The 7500-nt window shown below is 46.6% G+C and overlaps 1 protein-coding gene across 1 annotated transcript in view; it reads left to right on the forward strand.

The window, feature by feature from the left end:
* The window catches only part of plod3 (procollagen-lysine, 2-oxoglutarate 5-dioxygenase 3), a 39317-nt gene that overhangs the window by 13517 nt on the left and 18300 nt on the right, over positions 1 to 7500 (forward strand). The window lies entirely within an intron of this gene.

The following is a 7500-nucleotide window of genomic DNA, read 5'->3' on the forward strand; positions in this document are numbered from 1 at the left end:
ATAATTGAAGGAGTTTTAAACGAGTCGGTCTTGATTACATGTACAGAGACTAGCCGGAGCTAGAGCAACAACTCGGCGAGAGAACGGCTGAACGCAGCTGAGCCTAAACACAGACAGAGAAAGAGTTTGGTGCTTTTATTTCCAACAGGCTCTCATTCGTGGCTCTTTTATTTCATTCATGTGAAGATGCATCTTCATTGACGGATTACCTGACTGACTCCGTCAGTAGGGATGGGTCTCGTTAAGGTTTTAACGGTATTACTACTCTTATGATACTGCTTATCGGTCCGGTACTTTAACGGTATTCTTATCGATGCTTTTTGAATTTAAAAAAAAAAAAAAATATATATATATATACACAATTAAGAAAGATACACATTATATAGGCCTGCACAGTGCTTTAATTTCAGGAAGAATTCTAGTAGGCTAATCAAATGTAAAATAACATATCATAAATAGCCTAAATTAATGCTTATTAAAGCTGAAGTTATTCATTCTGGAGCTGTGAGTGATTTGCTCTCTTCATTTGGTTGTTTATTCGCAGTAATCCGTCCTCATGTTTATTTACACCGCTGCCTCTTTAAGACAGATGTGCAGATCTATAGGCGACTGATAATAGGCAGATGCACTACACTTTCTCCCGACTATATCCATAATAACAGGGTGTCCGCGAGGTTTTAAAAAGTATTAAAAAGTGATAAATCAAAATTGTCAAATTTAAGGCCATTAAAAGTGTTAAATTTGGCCTCAGAGGTATTATTTCTTTCCAAATTAGGTATTATTTTTTCAGACTATCAGGTGTCCTATTATATTGAAATTCTATCTGCGTTCGCGTTAGTTCGTTTAAAGGGGGGGTGAAACACTCAGTTTCAGTCAGTGTCATGTCAATCTTGAGTACCTATAGAGTAGCATTGCATCCTGCATATCTCCGAAAAGTCTTTATTTTTTTTATAATTATATAAGAAAGATGCGCTGTTCCGAGTCTTTCCGAAAAAAGCCGAGCGGGTGGGGGCGTGTTGTGTGAGTGGAGCTAAATAATGACGTGTGCAGCAGCGCGCTGCAGTGAGGAAAGTGATTCGCTCAGTGAGGAAAGTGATTCGCTCTGTGAGGAAAGTGATTCGCTCTGTGAGGAAAGTGATTCGCTCTGTGAGGAAAGTGATTCGCTCAGTGAGGAAAGTGATTCGCCCGCCGCGTGAGGAAAGTGATTCGCTCTGTGAGGAAAGTGATTCGCTCAGTGAGGAAAGTGATTCGCCCGCCGCGTGAGGAAAGTGATTCGCTCAGTGAGGAAAGTGATTCGCTCAGTGAGGAAAGTGAGTCGCTCTGTGAGGAAAGTGAGTCGCTCTGTGAGGAAAGTGAGTCGCTCTGTGAGGAAAGTGAGTCGCTCGGTGAGGAAAGTGATTCGCTCAGTGAGGAAAGTGATTCGCCCGCCGCGTGAGGAAAGTGATTCGCTCTGTGAGGAAAGTGATTCGCCCGCCGCATGAGGAAAGTGAGTCGCTCGGTGAGGAAAGTGATTCGCTCAGTGAGGAAAGTGATTCGCCTGCCGCGTGAGGAAAGTGAGTCGCTCTGTGAGGAAAGTGATTCGCCCGCCGCGTGAGGAAAGTGCTTCGCTCTGTGAGGAAAGTGATTCGCTCAGTGAGGAAAGTGATTCGCCCGCCGCGTGAGGAAAGTGAGTCGCTCTGTGAGGAAAGTGATTCGCTCAGTGAGGAAAGTGATTCGCCCGCTGCGTGAGGAAAGGGAGTCGCTCGGTGAGGAAAGTGAGTCGCTCTGTGAGGAAAGTGAGTCGCTCGGTGAGGAAAGTGATTCGCTCAGTGAGGAAAGTGATTCGCCCGCCGCGTGAGGAAAGTGATTCGCTCTGTGAGGAAAGTGATTCGCCCGCCGCATGAGGAAAGTGAGTCGCTCGGTGAGGAAAGTGATTCGCTCAGTGAGGAAAGTGATTCGCCTGCCGCGTGAGGAAAGTGAGTCGCTCTGTGAGGAAAGTGATTCGCCCGCCGCGTGAGGAAAGTGATTCGCTCTGTGAGGAAAGTGATTCGCTCAGTGAGGAAAGTGATTCGCCCGCCGCGTGAGGAAAGTGAGTCGCTCTGTGAGGAAAGTGATTCGCTCAGTGAGGAAAGTGATTCGCCCGCTGCGTGAGGAAAGGGAGTCGCTCGGTGAGGAAAGTGATTCGCTCAGTGAGGAAAGTGATTCGCCTGCCGCGTGAGGAAAGTGAGTCGCTCAGTGAGGAAAGTGATTCGCCCGCCGCGTGAGGAAATTGATTCGCTCTGTGAGGAAAGTGATTCGCTCAGTGAGGAAAGTGATTCGCCCGCCGCGTGAGGAAAGTGAGTCGCTCTGTGAGGAAAGTGATTCGCTCAGTGAGGAAAGTGATTCGCCCGCCGCGTGAGGAAAGTGAGTCGCTCGGTGAGGAAAGTGATTCGCTCAGTGAGGAAAGTGATTCGCCTGCCGCGTGAGGAAAGTGAGTCGCTCAGTGAGGAAAGTGATTCGCCCGTCGCGTGAGGAAAGTGATTCGCTCAGTGAGGAAAGTGATTCGCTCAGTGAGGAAAGTGATTCGCTCAGTGAGGAAAGTGATTCGCTCTGTGAGGAAAGTGATTCGCTCTGTGAGGAAAGTGATTCGCTCAGTGAGGAAAGTGATTCGCCCGCCGCGTGAGGAAAGTGAGTCGCTCTGTGAGGAAAGTGATTCGCTCAGTGAGGAAAGTGATTCGCCCGCCGCGTGAGGAAAGTGAGTCGCTCGGTGAGGAAAGTGAGTCGCTCGGTGAGGAAAGTGATTCGCTCAGTGAGGAAAGTGATTCGCCTGCCGCGTGAGGAAAGTGAGTCGCTCTGTGAGGAAAGTGATTCGTGAGTCGCTCTGTGAGGAAAGTGAGTCGCTCTGTGAGGAAAGTGAGTCGCTCTGTGAGGAAAGTGAGTCGCTCTGTGAGGAAAGTGAGTCGCTCTGTGAGGAAAGTGAGTCGCTCTGTGAGGAAAGTGAGTCGCTCTGTGAGGAAAGTGAGTCGCTCTGTGAGGAAAGTGAGTCGCTCTGTGAGGAAAGTGATTCGCTCTGTGAGGAAAGTGATTCGCCCGCCGCGTGAGGAAAGTGATTCGCCCGCCGCGTGAGGAAAGTGATTCGCTCAGTGAGGAAAGTGATTCGCTCAGTGAGGAAAGTGATTCGCTCTGTGAGGAAAGTGATTCGCTCAGTGAGGAAAGTGATTCGCCCGCCGCGTGAGGAAAGTGAGTCGCTCTGTGAGGAAAGTGATTCGCTCAGTGAGGAAAGTGATTCGCTCAGTGAGGAAAGTGATTCGCCTGCCGCGTGAGGAAAGTGAGTCGCTCTGTGAGGAAAGTGATTCGTGAGTCGCTCTGTGAGGAAAGTGAGTCGCTCTGTGAGGAAAGTGAGTCGCTCTGTGAGGAAAGTGAGTCGCTCTGTGAGGAAAGTGAGTCGCTCTGTGAGGAAAGTGAGTCGCTCTGTGAGGAAAGTGAGTCGCTCTGTGAGGAAAGTGAGTCGCTCTGTGAGGAAAGTGAGTCGCTCTGTGAGGAAAGTGATTCGCTCTGTGAGGAAAGTGATTCGCCCGCCGCGTGAGGAAAGTGATTCGCCCGCCGCGTGAGGAAAGTGATTCGCTCAGTGAGGAAAGTGATTCGCTCTGTGAGGAAAGTGATTCGCTCAGTGAGGAAAGTGATTCGCCCGCCGCGTGAGGAAAGTGAGTCGCTCTGTGAGGAAAGTGATTCGCTCAGTGAGGAAAGTGATTCGCCCGCCGCGTGAGGAAAGTGAGTCGCTCGGTGAGGAAAGTGATTCGCTCAGTGAGGAAAGTGATTCGCCTGCCGCGTGAGGAAAGTGAGTCGCTCTGTGAGGAAAGTGATTCGCCCGTCGCGTGAGGAAAGTGAGTCGCTCTGTGAGGAAAGTGAGTCGCTCTGTGAGGAAAGTGAGTCGCTCTGTGAGGAAAGTGAGTCGCTCTGTGAGGAAAGTGAGTCGCTCTGTGAGGAAAGTGAGTCGCTCTGTGAGGAAAGTGAGTCGCTCTGTGAGGAAAGTGAGTCGCTCTGTGAGGAAAGTGAGTCGCTCTGTGAGGAAAGTGAGTCGCTCTGTGAGGAAAGTGAGTCGCTCTGTGAGGAAAGTGAGTCGCTCTGTGAGGAAAGTGAGTCGCTCTGTGAGGAAAGTGAGTCGCTCTGTGAGGAAAGTGAGTCGCTCTGTGAGGAAAGTGAGTCGCTCTGTGAGGAAAGTGATTCGCTCAGTGAGGAAAGTGATTCGCTCAGTGAGGAAAGTGATTCGCCTGCCGCGTGAGGAAAGTGAGTCGCTCTGTGAGGAAAGTGATTCGCTCAGTGAGGAAAGTGATTCGCTCAGTGAGGAAAGTGATTCGCTCAGTGAGGAAAGTGATTCGCTCTGTGAGGAAAGTGATTCGCTCTGTGAGGAAAGTGATTCGCCCGCCGCGTGAGGAAAGTGATTCGCCCGCCGCGTGAGGAAAGTGATTCGCTCAGTGAGGAAAGTGATTCGCTCTGTGAGGAAAGTGATTCGCTCAGTGAGGAAAGTGATTCGCCCGCCGCGTGAGGAAAGTGAGTCGCTCTGTGAGGAAAGTGATTCGCTCAGTGAGGAAAGTGATTCGCCCGCCGCGTGAGGAAAGTGAGTCGCTCGGTGAGGAAAGTGATTCGCTCAGTGAGGAAAGTGATTCGCCTGCCGCGTGAGGAAAGTGAGTCGCTCTGTGAGGAAAGTGATTCGCCCGTCGCGTGAGGAAAGTGAGTCGCTCTGTGAGGAAAGTGAGTCGCTCTGTGAGGAAAGTGAGTCGCTCTGTGAGGAAAGTGAGTCGCTCTGTGAGGAAAGTGAGTCGCTCTGTGAGGAAAGTGAGTCGCTCTGTGAGGAAAGTGAGTCGCTCTGTGAGGAAAGTGAGTCGCTCTGTGAGGAAAGTGATTCGCCTGCCGCGTGAGGAAAGTGAGTCGCTCTGTGAGGAAAGTGATTCACCTGCCGCGTGAGGAAAGTGATTCGCCCGTCGCGTGAGGAAAGTGCTAATACAGATCGACCGCCGGCCTATCAGTGGGTAAGTCAGTAGCTACTGGTTATATCACCTGTTTAGCATCCTACAAGCCAGCGCGTTGATGGGCGTAGCCTGTTGCTTTCTCTCTCTCTCTCTCTCTCTCCCTCTCTCTCTCTCTCACGAGTAAGGCCCATACAAGGAAATTCCGCCCCCACTAACGTCAAAGGGGACGCATGATCTCAAAAAACTTGCCGAAACTTATGACTAACCGGAAGTAGTATTTTTGACAAAGAAATACTCCCATCAAACGTCCACCTTAACTTTTGAAACTTTGTCTATGTTTAGTATGGGATTCCAAGTCTTTAACAGTGTAAAAAGATCAGTATGCATGAAACAGCATTTCACCCCCCCTTTAAATATGGGCTTCAGCATATCTGGGCACATAATCAAAGATCTTTCGTCTCCGTCTCAACGTATGTTTGATGCTGACGTCATATTCAGTGGTCGTTCGGCATCATCTCAGAGCACTGCGCACTCAACAGAAGGGGCTGGCTTACGGTTTATTTTAGACTTGCTTCAAGGCATATCTTCAACGACTATCCTCATAAGAGCAATCTTAAACGATGTATATATAAAGTCTAAAATGAACAAAGAGTTGTGAGAGAATGAGGCGCGATCCATAGACAGTATAAACAGTGAGATCCGCGTGTCTGTCTGCTCTTAAAGGGGCAGCAGCCGATAAAGCTTCCTGTCAGTAAAGTTAAAGAACAAAGGGAACAGAGAAAATGACTCGCTGCGCTTGACTAAATAACTTTTGTAGCTTTAATAAGGATTAACTATTTAATTTATAGTTTATGCAGTGCAGATTACATATAACTTTGATAACTGTATTACATTTCTGTATATTTCCTAACTGTTAAGACAGGAAGGGCAGGAGTAAACGTGACATTTATTATGGGTTTATGTTAGTATTGTTTTAAGTTTACTTAAATTAAAAACTGTTATATTTTTGAAGCCTAATAATGAATGTAAAAAAAAAAAAAAATCAGTAGCTGTATTAATATCAGTAATACTGGCCTTCATTCATAAAAAGATGCCATTTAAACAAATATTTAAAATAGACTGTCTTTATGTTGTTTCTACATTAATTTGATTAACTGTGAAATTATTATATTAAAAAATATATTAAAAACGTACAAAAACATTTCTTTTTTTATTGCGACTAATCACAGAAAAAATGTGTGATTAATCTAGTTAAAGTTTTTAATCGATTGACAGCACTAGTTTTTAGTATTTTGTTAAATTCAACAACTTATCACAGTTATAGAAATGTGATATTTGGCTCAGGTTTTGTTGTTGGAAAAAAAAACACTAAATAATTGAATTGCAGAATAACCAATTATTAATGTAAATCAGATGTGTGTGCACTAATGCTTCTCCTCAACCAGCCTCTGTGAATGTTGAGATGTATTTTACTGTGTCTGAATGATAACTTATCACAGATTTCCTCCTGCTGTCGATTCTAAATCTGTTCTTTTTTGTATGTTATATATCTCAAAATCAATTCAGTGTCGTGATGGTTTTAAAAAATATTCTGAAGGTAGTAAAAAAGGTATTAAAAAGTAGTAAATTTAACTTAAGGATTGCTGTATATACCCTGAATAACCACGTCCATTTTAGACACACACTGTGTTTAAGAGACTCTCCAAGCCAGTCATTTTGACAGATGTGTGTGTTCATTTGATCGTTTAGATGCGAGTGTGAAACCGAAAGTGTAATTTGCTCGTCTCGTTGCGGCTGTTTCGGAGCGCGCGCGAACTCTTGCACACATTTTTGTGCTTTTAATCGCTCTTATTATTAAACGCATCCCACAATTTACCAGCAGTAGCTAGACTGTATTTTACAACAATCACTGATCGTGCTGATTCTGGCATTGAGTTTGAGTTATAGGGAGAAATGACAGCGTAGGCTACTGCTGCAAAGGGGATTGTTGTGCTAGACATAAATATTATTATTATAATCTTTGCCAAAGAAGCCAAAATCTAAAATAAAATCACATTATCACAATCTAGTGTAAAGTGAAACTAGGCTATATTTGAATGTTTAGTTCTGTCCTCCGTGGGCTGTCGTTTGCTCTCTCTCTCTCTCTCTCTCTCTCTCTCTCTCTCTCGCTCTCTCGCTCTCTCGCTCTCTCTCCCTCTCTCTCTCTCTCTCTCTCTCTCTCTCGCTCTCTCTCCCTCTCTCTCCCTCTCTCTCGCTCTCTCTCCCTCTCTCTCGCTCTCTCTCCCTCTCTCTCGCTCTCTCTCTCTCTCTCTCTCTCTCTCTCTCTCTCTCTCTCTCTCTCGCTCTCTCTCTCTCTCTCTCTCTCTCGCTCTCTCTCGCTCTCTCTAGCTCTCGCTCGCTCTCTCTCTCGCTCTCTCTCTCGCTCGCTCGCTCTCGCTCTCTCTCGCTCGCTCTCTCTGCGTCACGTGCATTTTCAGAAGTACCGACAGCAGAACCGATAATGTCCGAGCTTATCGATACAACGGTCTTTCAAAATTCAGCCCCGGGGCCCGTTTAATACCGGGTTTCGGTA

The sequence above is a fragment of the Pseudorasbora parva genome, chromosome 6 (genome assembly GCF_024679245.1).
Source record: "Pseudorasbora parva isolate DD20220531a chromosome 6, ASM2467924v1, whole genome shotgun sequence".
Taxonomy (NCBI): Eukaryota; Metazoa; Chordata; class Actinopteri; order Cypriniformes; family Gobionidae; genus Pseudorasbora; species Pseudorasbora parva.